General features: G+C 44.8%; 1 protein-coding gene across 7 annotated transcripts in view; it reads right to left on the minus strand.

Moving 5' to 3' along the window:
* The window catches only part of tnrc6c1 (trinucleotide repeat containing adaptor 6C1), a 142,194-nt gene extending 124,630 nt beyond the window's left edge, over positions 1-17,564 (minus strand). For 5 of the 7 annotated variants that reach the window (XM_069930286.1, XM_069930287.1, XM_069930288.1 and 2 more), the window contains exon 1: positions 17,305-17,388. The gene's annotated coding sequence lies outside the window, so the exon portion shown is untranslated. Of the gene's footprint in view, positions 1-17,304 lie in introns of all 7 variants that reach the window. The other 2 variants (XM_069930290.1, XM_069930289.1) reach the window with 1 other exon arrangement.
* Between the last annotated feature and the right edge of the window lie 3,043 nt (positions 17,565-20,607).

Genomic DNA, 20,607 nt, shown 5'->3' on the forward strand with positions numbered 1-20,607 from the left:
AATTGGTTGAAGCGGATCACATAGGTCCACTAGAAATTGGGTGAGCATGACCCTCCCCCTCAATAACAGGGAAGAACCTGGTCATCAAGTGAGACATGCTTTCAGTACTGTTGAACGCTGTGCAAGTGTGGCCCATCCCCCTCACCCCTGCCCTGGAGATCAACAGAACAATCTTCTGGTTCATTTGGGGATCCAAGATAGAAAGGGTCCTACAGGTCTCCACGTACGTCACTAAACAATGGGGGCAAGGGTGTACCCAACTTGCCCCCCCCCCCCCCCCCATCCTGATGGCCACCTTATTGTGCATCTACATCAAGCTGTGCATGGAACCAAAGTACGAGAGCACCAAGTGCCACAATGAGCAGAGGTTCTACCTGTCCCAGGTGTTGTGAAGGATGGACCGGGCCTAGTTGCCAAGCAATGTCCCAGTCAGCTGGACTTTGCCACACCACTCATCCTTTGTGGAAAAGTTTTTCCAGACAAACACTTTGGATCACAAGGCCATCACGCAGTGGTCAGCAAAGAATGTCCTACAGTCACTGAGAGGTGAAAACTTAATAGACACCATGGGATGGTTCCCGGAGGTGACTACTCAGGTCATCTGGTGGAATGCCTCATCATCAGTGCTCACAAACAAACACCAGGACTTGGCCTGGATAGCAGTGAGAGAAACCCTCAGTCAGATCTTCCCTGTTCAACTGGATCAACCACAACATACGTTGTCCCTGAGATGACTGCGATGAAGTAAAGACAGTCGCCCACCACTTTGCAGATTTGGTCAGAGTGTGTGAAGGACACAAGGGTCCTTGTCACTATTCATCCCCAGCAGCAACATGACAGAGGAGCCGACAAATCACCCTCTACCACCACACTCCTCCACCTGGAAGAACTTGTCCTCACTTTAAATAACTTCTCCTTTATCTCATCTCACTTTCTCCAAATTAAGGAGTAATCATGGGTACCCGCATGGGTACCAGCTATGCCTGCCTGTTGGCTTTCTGGAGCAATCCATGCTGCAAGTCTACACAGTCAAAACCCCTCAACCTTTCCTCCACTGACTACATTGGCACTGCCACTAACACCAGCGATGAGCTTGTCAACTTCATCCACTTTACAGCCAACTTCCATCTGGATCTCAAACTCACCTGGTACATCTCCAACACTCTCCCCCTTCCTGGATCTCTGTCTCCATCTTGGGAGACATGCTTTCCACCAACATATATTACAAAACCTCTAACTTACACAACTACCTTGACTACACTTCCTCACACCCTGTCTCTTGCAAGGATTCCATCCCCTTCTCTCAATTTCTCTATCTTCACCACATTGGTTCCCAAGGTGAGCCTTCCAGTCCAGATCTTCTGAAATGTCCGTCTTCTTCCACAAACGTAGCTTCCCCTCTACCACTATCAACTCAGCCTTCACCTGCATCACCTCCATTTCCTGCTCATCTGCCCTGGCCCCCTGCTCCCAAATGCAACAAATATAGAATCCCCCTCATCCTCACCTACCACCTCATCAGCCTCCGCATCCAATGCATTATCCTCTGGGGGTGGGATCCAGTAGTAAGTGCTGGAAATTCCAGAGGATAATGCGTTGGAGTTCTCCTCCCTCCTTCCCCCTCCACTCACCCAGCCATTCCTCCCCCAGTCACTGTTGTCCCCTCCCTCCCTACCTCACCTCCGGCCTTTGCCACCCCCTCCCCCAACCTTTTGTTCAGATGCCTGCCGACATTCTTCCATACCTTGATGAAGGGCTCAAGCCTGAAATGTCGATTATGCATTTTTAACGAAAGGACACTATTTGACCAGCTGAATTTCTCCAGCATTTTGAGTTTTTAACTTCAACCAATATTTTTACGATTTACTCTCTGGATTTCTGGGCGGTTCGTGGGAACACGCAGAGTCAGAAGCACATCAACTCAATGAAAGACACATTTTGGTCTGCCCAAAACCTGTTGGTGTTTCAGCACACAAGAGATGTTGGTGCAGGAATGCTACCGACTGGCAAATTGCAGAATGGAGTACATTGGGGGGGGGGGGGGGGGTGGGGAGAATGAGAGGTGAACTATCAAGAGCCACAACAGTGGTAATGGTATAATAGAAATAAAATTAATGATACAGTGATGGAAATGTATGGAGACAAAACTAAGGGTGGGAAAAGACTTTGAATGGTTTTCCTTTTGTAAATAATTTATTATGAATAAAATCTATTTTTGGTAAAAAAAACATTCCTTAGGCTTGTAGCCATTAACTTTTGAACTGCTGAGTCAATAATCTTTTTTTTCCAAATAATTTGAATGAACCTCAAACACTTTTGGGAAGACTTTTTTCTTCATTCACTAACATGTCCCTCACAATTAAATGAGAACTTTCAGCCCTATCCGTTATTGTGACATACAACCATAATTTAGCTTCTAATCTCCTCCTTTTTCCAAGTTTACTTCTATGATCCCCACACCGTTCCATGTTTGACCAAGTCTACTGTGTCATATGCTAGTATTCAATTCAAAAACTGAACACCAGGTCACATGGATATCTGCAGAACAGATTCAGGACATTTTCAAATGAACCTTCTCAGCAACCCTTCAAAACAAATTTATAAATCATTACTCCTAACACAAAAAAAAAGGAACAGGTCTCAAATAAATTTCAAAAATATTGCAAGATATTATCAACTTTTCTCAGCATACACTTAAAAGATATTCCAGTACTCAAGATAACAGGAATATTTAAAACTATTGCCGAGCCCCAACAAGCAACTGAAATGAGCTTCAACAAGACCTTCAGAATGTGGTCCTGATGTGCCAATAACAGGCAGCTCCTTGCACTGGAAGATTAGCAAGTTTGTGGAAGAGGACATCTTTCACCATTATAAATCTTCCAATAGCTATTATTGCTTTTCCTCGATGCTTTCTCCTAGAAGAAGGCCATATTGTACAAAGTCCTATGCAACAATGCTATTCAAGATGAACTGCAGCAATAAAACATTGCCTCTCTTTCCCAACCTTCTCGACAAATCTGCAAATCTGCAATCCATAACAGCTGTCTCATTTACATCCAGCCACAGTCAGTGCAACATGTCCTGGTAATGAGGTTACAGCTGAGCAAAAGGTTCTAAAAGGGCCTTTCACACGATCACCTGAAGCAAAATCGTTAGGCTTGCCTACAAGTTCTCGTGATTAGCCAGCCTGCCAAGTGATCTTCACTGTTTGCTTGTGTAACCATCTTACAGGATCCTCTACAACACACATGTCAAACTCTGGCCCGCGGGCCAATTATATTTGGCCCGCAAGATCATTTCAAAAATGTATTAGAGGTGGCCCGCTGGCCGCCGCGCCAGCATAGCGCATGCACAGCTAATACTATAAATCCCAGAATGCATTGGCGTCAGCCCGCTAATCGCCCCCACCTCCTCTGTTTACGTTGCAGGGTCTCACCGTGGACTCTGGTTTTGGGGCCTGGCCGGTGTCAGGGGAAGCCAAGGCCGCTTCCCAGCGCCCGGAACCGGAGGCCTCGGGCCTGACCTCGCCAGGACCGTTGCCCACTCCCCCTCCCTGCCGCAGGCCGACCCGCAACTCACGGTGACGGGGCCGCTGATCCGCCGAGATGCCGCCCTGCAGCGAGAGCCGATGCTCCCACACTGTCGTTGTCGAACCCGATCGCCCGCAAACCCCGCCCTCCCGCACACAGGCCTGAGTAAGGATTATGAACTTTAATCTCAGGATAAAACGATCTTCCAATAGTTTCACGTCACAGTGATCAATATATTCCTGGTTAAAAATGGTCCTGCACCTGGATACAAGCTCATTAGGCATAAAACTTGAAAAGTGTGTAAATCAAAGGATATCTGTACCAATGGAAAAAGGGCATGGCAAATAACCCTGTTAGAGTTCATGCCCACAATCAGTCACCCATTTGATTGTTTCAGGAATCATGTTATTCTCCCACATTCTCAATAGCCCTCAGATTTTACTATTCGGCAGCACACTAGCAACATTTGACAAATCCTCTAGAGAGAAATATTATTTATTGAATATTTTATTTCTCATTTGTTAATGCTTCTGGAAAGAGTTTATCCAAAACTATTATTAAACATTTATTTTAATAAGAAAAAGTTTAACATTCCATATGTTGAAAGAAGAGAAAACATGCAGATGTTGTTGAAAATTTTCAATAAATATTTAGTTCGGCCCTCGACGTAGTCCAAGTTTTTAATTTTGGCCCTCCGTGAATTTGAGTTTGACACCCCTGCTCTACAACAAAGGACCGAAAGAAGTGGCAGACTGAATGCAGCAAAGGCAAGTGCATGAGGCCTTCATCTGAGAAGGATATGCTGGTGTTGGAGAGAGAGCAAAAGACACAAGCATGATCTTGCCTGTACTTTCTGGAGTTCAGAAAGATGATGGGGGGGGGGGGGGAGGGAAAATCATTAAATCCTGCTGAAGATTAAAAGGGCTGGAAGAGTGAACATAGAGGTTTCCAGTAGTGGAAAAGTTTAGGTTAAGAGGGCACTGCCTCAGAATACAAGGACATCACTTTAAAACAGATACGAGCAGAAACGTCTTCAGCCAGAGGGTGGTGAATCTGTTGCCACAGATAGCTGTGGAGGCCATTATTGGATATATTTAAAGAAGAGGTTGATAGATTTTTGATTAAAGGTGTCAATGGTTATGAGGAGAAAGCAGGAGAATGGGACTGAGAGGAAGTGTATATCAGCCATGATTCAAATAGTGAAGCAGACTCAATGGGCTGAAATGGCCAAATTCTTCTCCTACACATTTCATGGTTTTATAAAATTAAACAATAATGGCAACCTTTTCTGTAGCAATTTTTATTTCTGCAAGAACCACCAGTTCCTCCTTCACCCAAGCCAGTGAAGAAAACCCACAGAGAAAGGTAGAAAAGAAAACCCTATGTTGGAACCTAACTCTTTCGGCATATGTAATTTATATTTGTTCAGAGAAGATATCTGCTTATTTAGAAATTAATCATGGAAAGTTAAGTCTTAAAGAATACTCAACCAATTCAAAAACAATTCCAGGATGAAAGTATAGGTAAGACAGAGTAAATTCAATAAATCAAATACATCATATTCAATTCCACTTTGACAAGAATTCAATCTTCTGAAGGCTGCCACATCACAATTCTGGCATTGAACCACTGACCATGCAGATTTAAGGAGGGCAAAACCCAAAAAAAGCACATTTCCTTTGAAACATGGGAATATCAAACCAATAACTTCAGTTAAGGGCAGAAGTCCAGTGTAATTTTCTCAAATGCAGTTTGAAAAGGGCAACAACACTGCCTCAGCAACCTCACATTTGCTGAGCTAACAAAAGCAGCTGTAAGCTGAAAATCAAGTCAACAGCTTCCATTTTTATTGACATGATTAATATGAAATGAGACTTGATACTTAACCCAAGTTTTCCTCAAAGTCAAGACAACTAACCTGAAAACACCCAGTCATCGAGTACTCAGAACTCTCTCTCATTCCTGATATTGAGGTTATCCTGGATTTTTTTGCTTCCTTCTAAAACTCCTTAAAACCTCCCAATTTGCATTTGTGTAACAATTACTAAGAATCACAAACATTTGTTTAAGGATTCTTTTTCTCTTGTTAAATCAGGTGAAGAAATCTTTATCTCAGTGGTCTCCTCTTTCATTGTCCTTAATCAGATGAATTAATGTCATTAAGATGAATTTTTACCCAAAATTTTTAAAATATACTTTTCAAGCTATTCCAAATTTTGTTCCTAAATCTTTTTTTTTTTACTAATTTGATTCTACTATTTCATCACATATTTGGAAAAATAATCTCCTCGTTTAAATAAACTTCATCTCCAAAATCTCAAATAGAATGGAGGTTTGGCTCTACCTCATCTTAGATTCTATTATTGGGCTGTTAATATTCATTACATTTTGGTTATATTATAATAATAAAATGGGTGCCCAGCTTGGGTTGACTTGGATCAACTCAGAATTTTTCTCGTGTTTCAATACTTGGAGCGCTTTTGTCTTTTCCTATTGGTAAATAGATTGATAATCTTGTGGTCAAACACACCATTAAGATTTTGTTCCAGTTTATAAAATGTTTTGGACTCCAAAGATTTCTTCTTTTTTTAATCCTATTCTGTTGAAATGCATTTTTCAACCTTCTTTGGTGGAATCAACTTTTCAGGAATGGTTCAGATGAGGTAGTAAACATTTTTAAAATGTTTTTATTGATAATAATCTTGCTACATTTGTGCAACTATCAAATTTAATTTACAAAATTCTCTTTTTTTTGTTACTTGCAGATTAGGGACTTTCCCCATTCTCAACTATCAAACCTTTTTCAAGGTCCGTCTATGAATTTGACAGAAACCATTTACAATCTACAACTATCTCAGAAAAGGTTAATATGTTTTGAATGCGGCGCTTTGCTGAAATCAAGGCAAACTTCATTGGATAAAATTAAAAAGAATCTGAAGATTCTTGGAACTCCATTCTTAAATTGGTTAACACATCATCTCTATGTGCCTGTCACTTATTTACTACAATTTAAAGTTGTGCATTGAGCTTGTATATCAAGAGTTAAATGAGCTCGTATTTATCCTAATATTAGCTCTTATTGTGACAGAGGCAGGAATGAGGATGGTTCACTAATTCATATATCCTGGTCTTGTTTGACCCTTGTCAAATATTGGGAAGAGGTCTTCCTTACTTTATCAATAATTATTAATGTAAATAACACCAGATCCGTTAATAGATTCGTTTGGGATGGTTGAACAGAAGGTTGTGAAATTGTCGTCTTCTCAACACCTTTGCCTCTCTTATTGTAAGATGTGTAATTTTGATCAGATGGAAAGACGCTGCCCTGCTCACTCAATCAGTGATTAACATGATTTGATGCCATATTTAAGTTTGGAGAAAATTAGATGTTCAACAAGTGTTTTAAATTTTTCAAATCTTTGGGCCTCCTTTTTGAATTATGATTCCCCTGGATTTCAGTTTCTTTTTAGTTTTACTAGTAGTACTTTCTCTCTTTTTATTAGTCATGAAACTTCAAAATGGTTTGGGGTTTGGATTGTAAAATTATTTTTATAATATTGGGTTTTTTCTCTTTTCTACTTTATCTTTGAATTAATAGTGTTACATAATGTAAAAAAAACTTTATAGTGTGTTTGCTGACCTTGTTACAATTTATCATTGTTAGGCATCACTTTTTCTGTATGTATTCTTATCTAAATATCGAATGAAAAGAAAAAAAATTAAAAACCTGCCTTTTCAACTTTAAATTTTCCCCTCTTTCTCCCCAGATGCTCAACAAATCACTACAATATTTTAATCACAAAATTAGAAAGTCACAGATAGGTCAAAGAATGCACAATGTCAGCAGATGGAGAAAGACTAAAATTCCTTTATTTGCGTGTGCAAACTGGCGTCAGTGTGCAAATTGTCTTTAGAAGACCTTGTGGCCTGCAACACTGACTCATTGTTCTCAATGTACTTGTCACCATTCATCAAGCTTCACTAACAGTCAGAAGTGTACTGGCTCCAAACTCGCAAGACTTTAACATAGAACCTAATTCTGAGCAACAGCCAAATCATTTGGGATGTTACTCTCAATGTCTCACCTGAAAATTATGGCTTTGGGCCATTCAAAATGTTCATACAAGTAATATTTCCCAAATATAACAGAACTTAAATCATTGGAAGAAAATTAGAGATACTAAAGCAATCGTTGAATATTTATTCCCAAACTGTAGCATCTCAAAATACCAAAATCAGAATGGCAAAGTAAGATGTACAGAACACATTTCATGCTGTATCCTAATTATCAAATAAAAACTAAAAATAATAAACAAAACCCTTGCTTTAGAACAAAATGCGAACATGAAACATAACCTATCCACTGTTCACATGATGAAAAGTTCACTAAAATGGAAGTTTTTCCTCAAAAGTATAAATAACTCTAAAGGTAACACATTTTTAACCTGCAAACATCTGAGGGGAAGAGGCAGCAATGGAAAGCCAAATGGAGAAAATAAAGGACCCTGAAATTGCAATATAATTCTCGAACAAAAAAAAAATTCTTTGCAAACCAATAGACATCTCAGGGGAAAAAAAAAGTAACACAATGAGATCCCAAATTCCACCACAATCTAAATTCAGTAATCCAGAAAATTTTCTGCTCCAGTGGCAATGTTAAAAAAATGTCACAAAGGAATTTATTTCCTAAATTCCATCCCAACATTTTTCCTCCAAGACCATTACACTTTTATTTTCACGGAGCGGCTGCAGTCTAAATTAACTAAACACTTTTTCATTTGAATTGCTTCAGCTTTAAGTGTGAATGGGCCCATCATCTGGTAAACAGCCTGGCTAATATAACAAATTTGCTACTTTCAATTTAATATGTGTACTTAAAACTATTAAGTTGAGCGGTGTCTACACAGCTCATGCAATAACACACGCAACCAGACGGGGTGAGCTCAGTGAGCAGACTAGTTTATTGCAGGCTGCTGGCTGGGCCTGTACTCCCAGCCCGGACCTGGCTGAAAACCGCGCTGGAGGGCACTGACGTCACCTGGGTGTCACATGGTCCCCAAGCACGGGTTTCTGAGCCCCAAGCTGGAAGGAAGGGAAACCCCCGATGGCACCATTTTGGCCAGCTGCCCTGCCGCGTGGCTTACAAGCGGGGCTGGTTCGCCTGCCTTGTGGTGAGTCGCCAAACAGCCCCCCCCCCACCCCACAGAACCAGCGCTAATGTCCTTTTTTGCCAGGCGGCCTTGCTTCTTGGGCTGGGCAATGACCACGAGCTCGGTGGGATCGAGGTGCGCTGGCTTCAGCCTGTCCATGGTAAACAGCTCATGCCTGCCTCCCAAGTCCAGCATGAACATCGAGCCGGAACGCTGTATAACCCTGTACGGCCCCTGCCGAACAAAAACAAACTCTGTGGAAAGCAGCACGCTAGGAACGTGAAATGGGCAGGTGCAATACCTGGGCGGCGGTGGGTTCGAAGGAGTCCAAGCGTGCCCTGAGGTGAGGAAGTAGTTTGTGCGGCAACCGCTGGGGATTGTGAGGTGCGTTGACAAACTCACTGGGTAGTGCCAGCAGAGCACTATAGACCAGCTCAGTTGATGACGTCTGCAGATCTTCCTTGGGAGTGGAGTGGATGCCCAGGAGCACCCAAGGCAGTTCGTCCATCCAGTCGGGATCGGTGAGGCAGGCCATGAGCGCCACTTAAGATGGCGGTGCAGACGTTCGACCAGACCATTGGCCTGCAGGTGGTAGGCCGTGGTGCAGTGTAGCTGTAACCCCAACCTGTTGGCGAGCTGTGCCCAGAGCACAGATGTGAACTGGGCACCCTGATCGCTGGTGAGGTGAGCCGGGACGCCAAACCGGGTGACCCAACCATGCAACGGAGCTCGGGAGCAGGAGTCGGTGGAGGCATCTGGCATCGGGATCGCCTCGGGCCAGCGAGTGGTGCGGTCCACCACCGCAAACAGGTAACGGTTGCCCCGGGAAATGGGTAAGGGCCCGACGATGTCCACGTGAATGTGGCTGAACCGTTCCTGGACGTGCTCGAACTCCTGAACGGGTGCCCTGGTGTGCCTGTGCACCTTGGATGTCTGGCAATGGGTGCATGTTCTGGCCCAGCCCGCAGCCCATGCCATACGAACTGTTCTGCCACAATCCGGACCGTGGACCTGATGGACGGATGTGAAAGGTCGTGGATGTGACAGAAGACCTGCCTGCGCCACTGCTGCGGAACCACTGGCCGCGGGATGCCCAAGGAGATATCGCACAGGATGGTGCCTTCGGTGCTTGGAGTCGGGAGGCCTCAGAACCGCAGGCGGTCTTGAAGGTCATCGTCTCCTCATCAGCTTCCTGGCCCGGGCGAGCTGGTCGAAGTCGAGGTCAGGCATCAGCATGCAGATGGCCGGTCGCGAGAGTGCATCGGCAACCACAATGTCCTTCCCTGCCTTGTGCCAAATGTCGGTGGTAAACTCCGACACGAAGGAGAGGTGACAATGCTGGCGGGCCGACCAGGGATCCTTTGCCATCGCGAGCGCCTGGGTGAGTGGTTTGTGGTTGGTGAAGATGGTAAAATTCCTCACCTCCAAAAAAATAATGGAAATGCCGCACTGCCAGGTACATGCCCAGTAACTCGCGGTCGAAGGTACTATACTTGCATTACGGAGGGCGGAGCAGGCGGCTGAAGAATGCCAGCGGCTTCCAATGCCCATTCACCTGCTGTTCCAGGACGGCACCAATGGCTGTGGCAGAGGCATCGACAGAGTGGCATATGCAGGTCGGTGTGCAGGTGGGCGAGCATGGCGGCCTTCGCGAGGGCGTCCTTGGTGGCCTCGAATGCGGTGCAGGCTTCTGGGTTCCAAGCGAGCGTCTTGTGCTTGGCTGCGATGAGAGCGAACAGCAGCTGCATGATGAGCGCAGCTCCCAGGATGAAGCAGTTGTAAAAGCTGACCATATCTGCGAACTCCTGCAGCCCCTCGAGGCTGTTCGGGAACCTTCGCAGCGGTGGGCGTGGCTCCTTCGGCCATGATGGTATGGCCCAGGAACTGTATGGACTCTTTCCCGAACTGGCACGTGGCTGGGTTGATGTTAAGGCTGAGGGAGGAAAGGGCACGTAGGTGGGCCTTGTGTTGCGCCCGGTTCTTGCTGGCAACAAGGATGTCATCCAAATAAATAAAGACGAAATCCAAGTTCCTGCCTACAGAGTCCATGAGGCGGTGGAAGGTCTGAGCGGCATTCTTGAGCCTGAACGGCATGCGCAGGAATTCGAACAGGCTAAAGGGGGGTGATGATGGCCATTTTGGGTATGTCCTCAGGGTGCACCAGGATCTCGTGATATCCACGCATCAGGTCAACCTTGGAGAAGACCCTCACGCTGTGCAGGTTGGCCGTAAAGTTCTGGATGTGAGGGATGGGGTAACGGTCAGGAACTGTTGCCTCGTTGAACCGTCGATAGTCTCCGCAGAGACGCCAGCCGCCGGAGGCTTTCGGGACCAGGTGGAGTGGCGAGGCCCACAGCCTGTCAGACCGCCGAATGATCCCCAGCTCCAACAGGTGCGAAATCTCCACCTTCACTACCTGGAGCTTGTCAGGCGGGAGCTGGTGTGCCTTGGCATGAACCGGCGGGCCCTGGGTGGGGATGTGGTGGAACACCCTGTGGTGCAGCGAGGCAGTGGAGAACTGTGGCTTGAGGAGTGTCAGGAACTTGTCCAGGATCTGCTGGAATTCGTCTCTGGGCATGCTGATCGTAGCCATCTGTGGTTGCTCCGAGCGGGAGGCGACAAGGCGAACGGCCTGGAAGGTACGGGCATCCACCAGACGCCTACCTCGAATGTCCACCAGAAGCCCATGTGCGAGGAGGAACTCTGCACCCAGGATGGCAGTCAGTGGATGCTGTGGCCTTAGAATGCTCCTGGGGGCCCCTGCAGGGGTCGGGTGCTCTACCACAGCGCTAGGGGCAGGTTTGGCATGGTCGTGCCTGTGCCTCGTGACCTGCCTGACCACTGAGCCTTCCGAGAATTGTGCGAGCCATAGCTCTTGGGCCTTCTGGGCGACCTTCCTCGGGTCAGTGAAGCTCTTTTGAACCAGCAGTGGGCAGAAGTCCCCGGGCATATGTTCAAGGAAGATGCGCTCGAAAAGTGGGAAGTTGGTGTGCTCACCCATGAGCGTGAGGATCTCGTCCATCAGTTCCATCGGGGACCTGTCCCCCAAGGCGTCGAGGTGCAACACCCGAGCAGCACGCTGGTGTCTGGATAGTCCGAGGGACCCGGTAAGCACTCGCTTGATGGTCTCGTACTTGTCCTTTGCGGGTGGGTACTGAACAAGGTGCAGCATGTGTCTGGCGGTGGCCATATGGTAGAATTTGGTCGTGTCGGACAAAATCTGGCGGAGGTGAAACTGGGCCTCCGCGTGGCCGAACCAGGTCTCCGGCTCCTGAACCCAGAATTCAGGCAGTTTCATGGTTATATCGCTGATCCCAGGCTCGCTCATGATGGGTTCAAAGACGTTTGAACCAGTCGGGGGTCACCAATTGTAGCGACGGCTACACTGCTCCTGCAATAACACACGCAACCAGACGGGTTGAGCTCAGTGAGCAGACTAGTTTATTGCAGGTTGCTGGGCTGCACTTATACTCCCAGCCCGGACCTGGCTGAAAACAGTGCTGGAGGGCGCTGACGTCACTCAGGCGTCACGTGGTCCCCAAGCGCGTGTTTCTGAGCCCTGAGCTGGAAGGAAGGGAAACCCCCGATGGCACCATTTTGGCCGCCCCGCTGCGTGGTTTACTGTCACGTCTGCCTTGTGGTGAGCCGCCCCACAGTAACAAATTCTGAAGAATTTGATTTTAATTTGGGCAAAAAAAGGACTTTGTTATCTCAATACACACTACCATCTAGAAATGAAAACTAATTACATCAGTAAGCCCTCCTTGGTATAGATTTAATTTGGCACCATTAATGCTTAAATACTGAGAAAAAGGAAAAGTAAAACATCAATTACATGCGTGACAAACCTGTTAACCTGCAGGTTACTGAACATAGGGCTTCTGGAGAGTAATAAACTTGGCATCCCACTGTGTATTCTATATACAAAAATATATTAAAAAAAGACCTAGAGGGTAAATATGCAATCTTGCAATGATACTATGCCATAACTATAATGAAGATTTTATCATAGAATTGCCCATTTAAAAAAGTCAATATTTTGAAAATAAAGATCAGATTTAAACAAATTCCATCAAGTAATTTCTCCCATCTTCTTAAAATTCACAATGTTCTGTCTCATTAAAAATTGTTGGTTAACAACCCTCACCCTTATCAAACCACTTATTTTTAATACAAATTTAATTGGCAATAATCTTGGTCAGTGCGACATAGTTTGGTTTAGGCTGAACTTGAAACAGGTACACTTCACAACAAAGCAATGGTCTTAAACTACAGTACTGACAAAATGTAGGGAACAAAATAACAGGCAGATGCTAGGAACAGCTAGAGCATCCAAAATAAAAAGATCATCATTTACAGAATTCACACTTAAGAACATAAAAGCCCTTTTACAGCCAAATAAGTACTTTTGAAGTGCAATAACTCTGGTACCCTGTAAAGCATAATAGATAATTTGTATGTATGAAGTTCTCCTAAACAGCTACAATGAGTATCTAATTATTAACAATTCCATTGATGTTGATAGAGAAATAAATACTGCTATTCCTCACAATACTGCAATTGAATCTTTTCAATATCCAAGGTGAAAAATAGAATCTTGCATCATCAGTTACAAGAGCAGAGCAGGTTTTCTGTATTCTATTAGTAATGGTAATCCAAACTCTGGAACAGTTCTTGGACAAATGCGGATTCAAAAGTGTTAGACTGAGCATGGTTGATTGAAATGGTACTTCAACTTTCAACATTTGTTTCTATCAATCTGGAGCAAAGGGTACTCTTTACTACCAGCACAATCCCAACTTTTGGTTGTAGGTTATTAATTGTATATAGCAAGAGATTATTAAAGGAAACTAGATTTCCTTTGAGCAAAAGAAAGTTCATCACCGATGCATTAAATTGCAATTAATTGATAATAGCCACCACCATCATTTTTGGCGAATAGATTAAATGAGTATTTACCAGAGATAGTTCATTTAGATCAATTTGAATTCGTTAAGAAGACATATTCTGCTAAATTATATGGCTAAATTAATTAGTTTAATTCCTGCATCTCAGAAGAAGTCAGATTTAGCCTTAATTTTATCATAAGTTGCTGAAAAGGCTTTTGATAGATTAGAATGGAATTATTTATTTAAAGTCTTAGAAAAATTTCAATATGGACCAACATTTATTAATTGGATTAAGACTTAATATAAAAATCCTTTGGCAAATAGACAAATTTCTTCTTTTTCGTTAACTATATCTGTCATACAAGGTTGTCCTTTGTCTCTGGCATTATTTGGTTTGGTAATTGAACCATTGGCACCATCAATAAGACGATGTTAATATTAGAGGAATTAAAGTTAAGAAGGAGGAATTTAAGGTTAGTATGTTTGCTGATTATGTTTTAATTCATATAACAGCTTCTGAAAATTCATTATGTTAATTAAATAAGAAATTACAAGATTATGGAGAAGTATCTGGTTATAAAATTAATTGGGACAACAAAATCAGTGAACCGGTGCGGACTCGAAAGGCCAACATGGCCTGTTTCCGCTCCGTAAATGGTTCTATGGTTACTGAAGATTCAGAGTCTGGCACCCAAGGTGGCAGCACCCACGTTCAGTAGTCCTTACCCCAAAGGTTGTGAGCACTAGAAGCAGACAAGCACAAGGCTCCAGAAACACACCTGCCCCTGCCAAGGAAAAAGGACCTTGCAGGGTGGGAGAGCACAGCAGTAGACCAGTGTAGAGCTTGGCAGGGAAAAGCCTCACACCAAGCCACAGAACGCTGACAACCAGCTTCTGGGAACTGGAGATCTGGACCGGGATTTGTGAGGATTCCAGTGGCAAGCTGAGCTTTGAGCAATGACATCCTCCCAATCATTATGGTTTGGAACCAGGATCTAAGGATGATGACTTAGATGTTTTGAACTTGGGTTCATTACTGGACCGGACAGGAGGAAGTGCAGCTATGGAGGTTACAAGGCACAGGAGGTGGCAGCAGCAGGATGCTGAAAACTATCTCTGGAAGGACTCCATTCTTCTCTTTCTCATCTTGATGGTGGCACCCTCACAGGGCAAAGATTTTATATATTGTGTATATGACAGAAAATGGACTTTTGAATCTTGAATTTTATTCAAAGATTGTGTTAAAGACTTTAGAAGTTCCATCATAAAACTCCTCCCATTAGATGCCACTCCCACCACATAGTTTTCACCTCTTTTTCCTGTAATACACCAGTTGCAAAACTTTAACAGTGAAATATCTGTAAAACTCAAGGTTGTACTTTCAATGCCATTATGTTAATGCCAATATCATCATACCCGACTTCTTCCACGAGTTTCTCCCCCTGCCCAGTATCCAGTTCATTTACCATTCATGTTAGACCAATGACACTTCAAACATAGCCAGCCAGTTTTATTTGTTTGTATTGCTCCATCCATAGATGTAATGATATTTTACACTTTTTCCGTTTGATTCAGAGTACATTTATTCTGGCAAAATTGCAGAGCAAATAGGAATTTGAAAATCATTTTCTGCCTATGACTGAAATGTGAGTCTATTTAAATTACAGATATACCTCATTTTACGAGTACTCGCTTTACGAAAATTCGCTTTTATCAAGAAACTTGTGTTTGTTTTAACAAAAGGATTTGAATGGATTTTCCCTTTTATGAAAATAGTAGTGAATGAATCTTTGCTTTACATCATTTCAGCTTGGATAAGGTTTCATAGGAGCACTCTCGTTTCCTAAAGTGGGGTACACCTGTATTACTAGTAATGAGTCAACACCATGAGCAGACATGTAATTAATCAACACTAAGACCAAATCCAATAAATATTTCTTCATGATACACATTAAACAAAAACCAAAGCATCATGCAAATCCCTTCAATCTAAATGATAGCAATGAAATTCAATAAATAAATTTTGAGCTTCAAAGTAATCCTTCTTCTATCTCTATCCAAAGAAAGGGCTTCAATTAAGGACCTCTCTTGGGGGGGGGAAGGGAACTAAGAGCTCATGATTTACAAAATGTATAAAAACTGATGAGCATTCTCTATTTTTTTTGGTCGATACTCTAGCACAAAGTTAGGTCTGCAAATGTGCCCTAAGTTGATGTTATTTTTCTTCTGTCATCTTGCACTGACTCCTGACTGGAATGCTGCGACTTGGCCACAAGGCAAGCTTGCATTGCAACAAATGACAGGGTCATTATTTCCATGCAAGCCTCGATGGTGAGTTACTGAGATCATGCAGCTCAGCCCAATACCCGACTCCACACCAACAGATAGTGATCAGAATTGATCATTTTGCACTTCCTTTCTCAATCCAACAGTTCAGGGAGAAACAAATCAACCGGAGGGAAAAAAAATCAGTTAATCGAAAGCAGAGTATACTGACTGATCCACGAGTTCTTGGATTAATCGGAAAATACATTATAAATATATACATTTTTTAAAACTCCCAGTGTTCGAGTTCAAATTCTGAAAAAAAAGATTTGAGAAGTGGCACGATAGTTTTTGTTCCTGATTGATCCTATATATTCTTTAACATCATTAGTAAATAAAATATTGAACAAGAAATAGCCCAAAACTTTCTTTAACCTTTTACAAAATTTACGCAGGATAACGTTTTTCACAAAACGCACCTCCCACAATACGAGACCAAATTCGAGGTACAGGACGAATAATTGAAACCCAGTGACACAAAAGCTAAATTAGCCAATAAGGGGCATGAGAAATCCATTTATTTTCTGCTCGCTTTCCGACACGTTAGTTGACTGTCTAATGAAATTTGGAGAGAGTTTCCGCCACCAACGTTGGAAGCCAGTCAATAACTGCAGAAAGCCCAGCAATGTGTTTCTGGAGAAGACATTCTGATGCAGAGCCTCGTCGAGACGGGTTGTGTTCAGTCGAGTTGGCGCAGGTTGAACGCCCAAAGAAGGGGGTGATAGCAGGGGCGCATTCCGCCTCAGAACCCATAAAGGGGATAAAGTCGAGAGGAGAGAGAGACAACGTGGGCAGCGATCCAGAAATGCCAGCCAGCGCTTTGGCTCCACGACCCAGGCTCGTCACCAGGCAAAAGATGTCATTTGCCGCGAAAGCACAATTTAAACCCCCAAAGCCCATTTTATATCCCCCCGCCCCCCGCGATCAGAATGGGCTCCGCAGCGGGGGAAAGTGCGCGCCGCTGCGGCATCTCCTGCGTTGGATCCCGGGCGCTGCGGGTCTGTCTTGCCCCAGGTCCACGGGCGCGCAGCGGGAGGGAGGGAGGGGAGTTGGGGGGGGGAGGGAGGGGAGTTGGGGGGGGGGGAGGGGAGTTGGGGGGGGGGAGGGGAGTTGGGGGGGGGGGAGGGGAGTTGGGGGGGGGGGGAGGGGAGTTGGGGGGGGGGGGAGGGGAGTTGGGGGGGGGGAGGGGAGTTGGGGGGGGGGGGGAGGGGAGTTGGGGGGGGGGGGGGGGGGGTCCCGTGCCGGGATGCGCTGACCTGGAGGCGACTGCAGCCTCTGGGCCGCCGTCAAGTCAAAGCCCCGCGCCCTTCAGCCCGTCCACGCGTCGCAGGACGACTGTGCCTGGGGTGGGGGGGGGGTGGGGGGGGGACGGGACGACCCCGCCGCCGCGATCAGCACCGGCCTTACCTTCCGATTGCTTCCTGAGGCTGTTTGGCAGCTTCGCTCTCGGGTCCTCTGCAGGATCGGGGGGACGAGACGGCCGCAGCGAAGCACCGCTTCCCCCACGGAGCCTTCAGTCTGAGAAGCCGCTCATGGGCCAGGGGCGGCAGCGCGGCTGTCAGCTGCGGCGCCGAGCAATGAAGGCGCCGGGATTCGGCGGCGGCGGCGCCAGCACCAGGAGCAGGAGCAGGAGCAGCCCAGTCCGGAGCCAGCCCCACAGCGCGCACTCAGCCCCGGCCACGACAAACCTCATCAATTTAAAGTGCACATAGAAGGGGGGGGGAGGGGGATCCAAGCGGGTAAACACACACACGACGTCCAAGGAGCGTGGAGGGAGGGTAGGAAAAGTTGGGACACTTTCACTCCCCTCCCCGCTCACTCAACGCTTGATAACGGTGCTCCAGCAGCCATTTTGTTGTCACTGACAAGAACGGGCTCATCTCGCCGAGGAAACGACCCCTGACCCTGTCTGGCGGACATGTGATCAGAGCCCCACGTCGCCCCTCCTTCCCTGCGCCCAGCGGCCCCGCCTCTCCCGGTTGCCGCGGCGACCGTTCCGACCTATCGCTTGGGAGGCCGCCGCGTCACGTGACCGCCCCCCCCCCCCCCGAGTTTTTTTTTCCCGAGACGTGCGCGAGCGCGTGGCTTCGGGCGGTTGGCCCGCCGCCTCCACAGAGTGGGGGAGGGGGAAAGGATCCGCAGGGCCACAGGTAAACAGCTGCGGAGGGGACGGGACGGGACGGGAGGGGAGCTGGAACTTGGCTTTAAAAATAGCGCAGAGAAACTTTGAGAAAGGACCCGCCTGAAATGCCGCTCTGGGGGTCACAATCCAGCCAATCCTGAGAGGCGCTGGGGGTCACATGGCCTGTTGCTGCGGCAACCGAGCTGCCCAATCATCTCTGAAAGGCAGGCAGAAACAAGCCTGTCCTCAACCTAGACAAATGACCTAGTAATTGTCAATTGGACATGATCTGATACAGCTCGACTTCATCTGCTTAATAGATACAAAGCTTATCTAATTTGACCTGGTGAAATAACCCAATCAAAATCACATCGATTCGAGCTGAATAGACGCTACTGGCAGCAAAGATCAGTTCCCATCTCATTCTCGCAGCAAATCTCTGCTCAACCACTCCTGCATCCGGAAGTCACATTCTTCACTTCCAAAGGACTTTGCATTTCTACTATAATTGGCCTTGTTTCATTCAAAAACCTCTCGCAATATTCACAGCAAAACATTGGTCATCCTGCACAGCCATTTCTTGGAGTTCAAAATAATTAAGATGATTGGATTGATCTTTTGGGGGGGGAAATTGAACTTTTCTTCAGCGATGTCGACTCCTGCTCCATTTCTTCCCTGGAAGGGACGGAATCATTTTCAGGGTGCAGTTCCCCCAGTCACGGTGAACTTTGGCAGTCACCCATAACAATCTATTTAATTGCAATAGCACTGTGGTGAAACCAAACTCTTAGTCCTTGCTCAAGACAATCTGCTGGAGGACCTCAGCACAGATCGAGCAGCATCAACGGGTTCAAAAGAATTGGGGAGGTGTTTCCTATTACTTTTATACCCAAAATACTTTCTAAAGTAATTGTAGAGTTGTGTATTTAAATAGTTCAAAGCACTTCAATCGCACTATTTAGCTATTGTGAAATGGAATTTGCTAACTTCATTTTCCAGCTCTGGAAAATAAACAATTGCTGTTTAATAATAAATCCCCTCTAACTTTCAACTTTAACAACAGTATTAAAATACATACAAAACCATGCAGCAACAGTAATTGTTTCATTTCATTTCCATTGAAAATCACAAGATATTAGTATGAAAGGGAAAAGACATTTAATTACAAATACAATTAGATGCCTGTGGAACCACTGTGATGGCCTATCATAACGTGCCACCATTCATGAAGAGGCTAAGAATATGAAGTTTTGAATCAAGATGATCTTCTCTGTGAACGTGTGTTTCACCTACTTAATTAACTGTTTCTTTGACCAAGAGTTCAGGTTTCTACTTTACATTGAGCAGAGCTTTGAATGCACCATGTTGAGTTGCAAATTCAATGGCAAACTCACAACTTCACATTGAAGAAAGAAAAATTAGATTAATATTGCATGCCAGAGAGGGTAGCACTGAGAATCAGCTCATGGCTATTTTCCTCATCAGAATAGTGAGAGGCAGACTGTAAGGTAAAACATCATGAGATGGGAATGTGTAAGGAGTTACCCTGTGCAGGGCTGTAACAAGAAGGGGAGGTGTCCTTGTACTCCTGTTAGGTAAAACATCATGAGATGGGAATGTGTAAGGAGTTACCCTGTGCAGGGCTGTAACAAGATGTGAATGCATCCTTGTACTTACAAGATAAGAGAGACATTGATGGATTGAGAGGCAGGAAGCTAGCAGGGAAAGGATAGCAACAGTTTTAGTCATTGGACAAGTAATGATATGATGATGTTCTAAGCACGTATCCAAGGGTATAAAAAATCACCATTTTGCTGATAACGGCAGAATGCATTCTCCGACTAACAATTGTTAGTCGCAAGTGTTACAATCCGGTAATAAAGAACAAAGAACCCTGATTTCGACTCAGTCTGGTGTTTGTCTCACTCATTCATGGACAAAGCAGACTCATTCAGACTTAAAAAGTAGCATGAAGAAATGAATAAAGACAAAATTAATAAATAAAAACCTGCATAAACTCACTCTATGGAAGAGCCAAACTCAATTTATAAGATGAAGCAGATTTCAAAAGTATAATTTTTTATATACAATTGAAAGCTCTGGACTTTTAATATAAATAATGTAACCTAATAGCAGACTTTACTGACATGTCAGGATCTGCTCAACAGTATCTCTTTAATGAATAGATAAAGCTGGAGAAAAATGTTTTGATTTATAATTAATATAGACATTTCAGCAGTTCGTAAACAATTACACCGTTACCATTCAATTTCAACAAAGTAAAGCAAAGGAACCTTGAGGAGTTCTCCATCAGAATAAGTTAGCCAGCTATCTGGATCTAGAGAATAATTTTAAATTAGACAAATGTCTGTCTTGCAGACATTTTGTTCAATTATACTGGCTGGTTGCATGAACTGAACTGATTTCTGAATTCTTCTAAGGGCACTGCAAGGATTCCACTGAGACTGTCAGAGTCATAAATAGAAAACAACTGTCGAGCAGAAATAAGAGATGGCACACAGCAATGCCAAAGCCATGTAGACAAACCTATTTACTGCCTACTTGATCAGTTAAAGCCCTCCAATGTT

Source organism: Narcine bancroftii, chromosome 3 (genome assembly GCF_036971445.1).
Source record: "Narcine bancroftii isolate sNarBan1 chromosome 3, sNarBan1.hap1, whole genome shotgun sequence".
NCBI lineage: Eukaryota > Metazoa > Chordata > Chondrichthyes > Torpediniformes > Narcinidae > Narcine > Narcine bancroftii.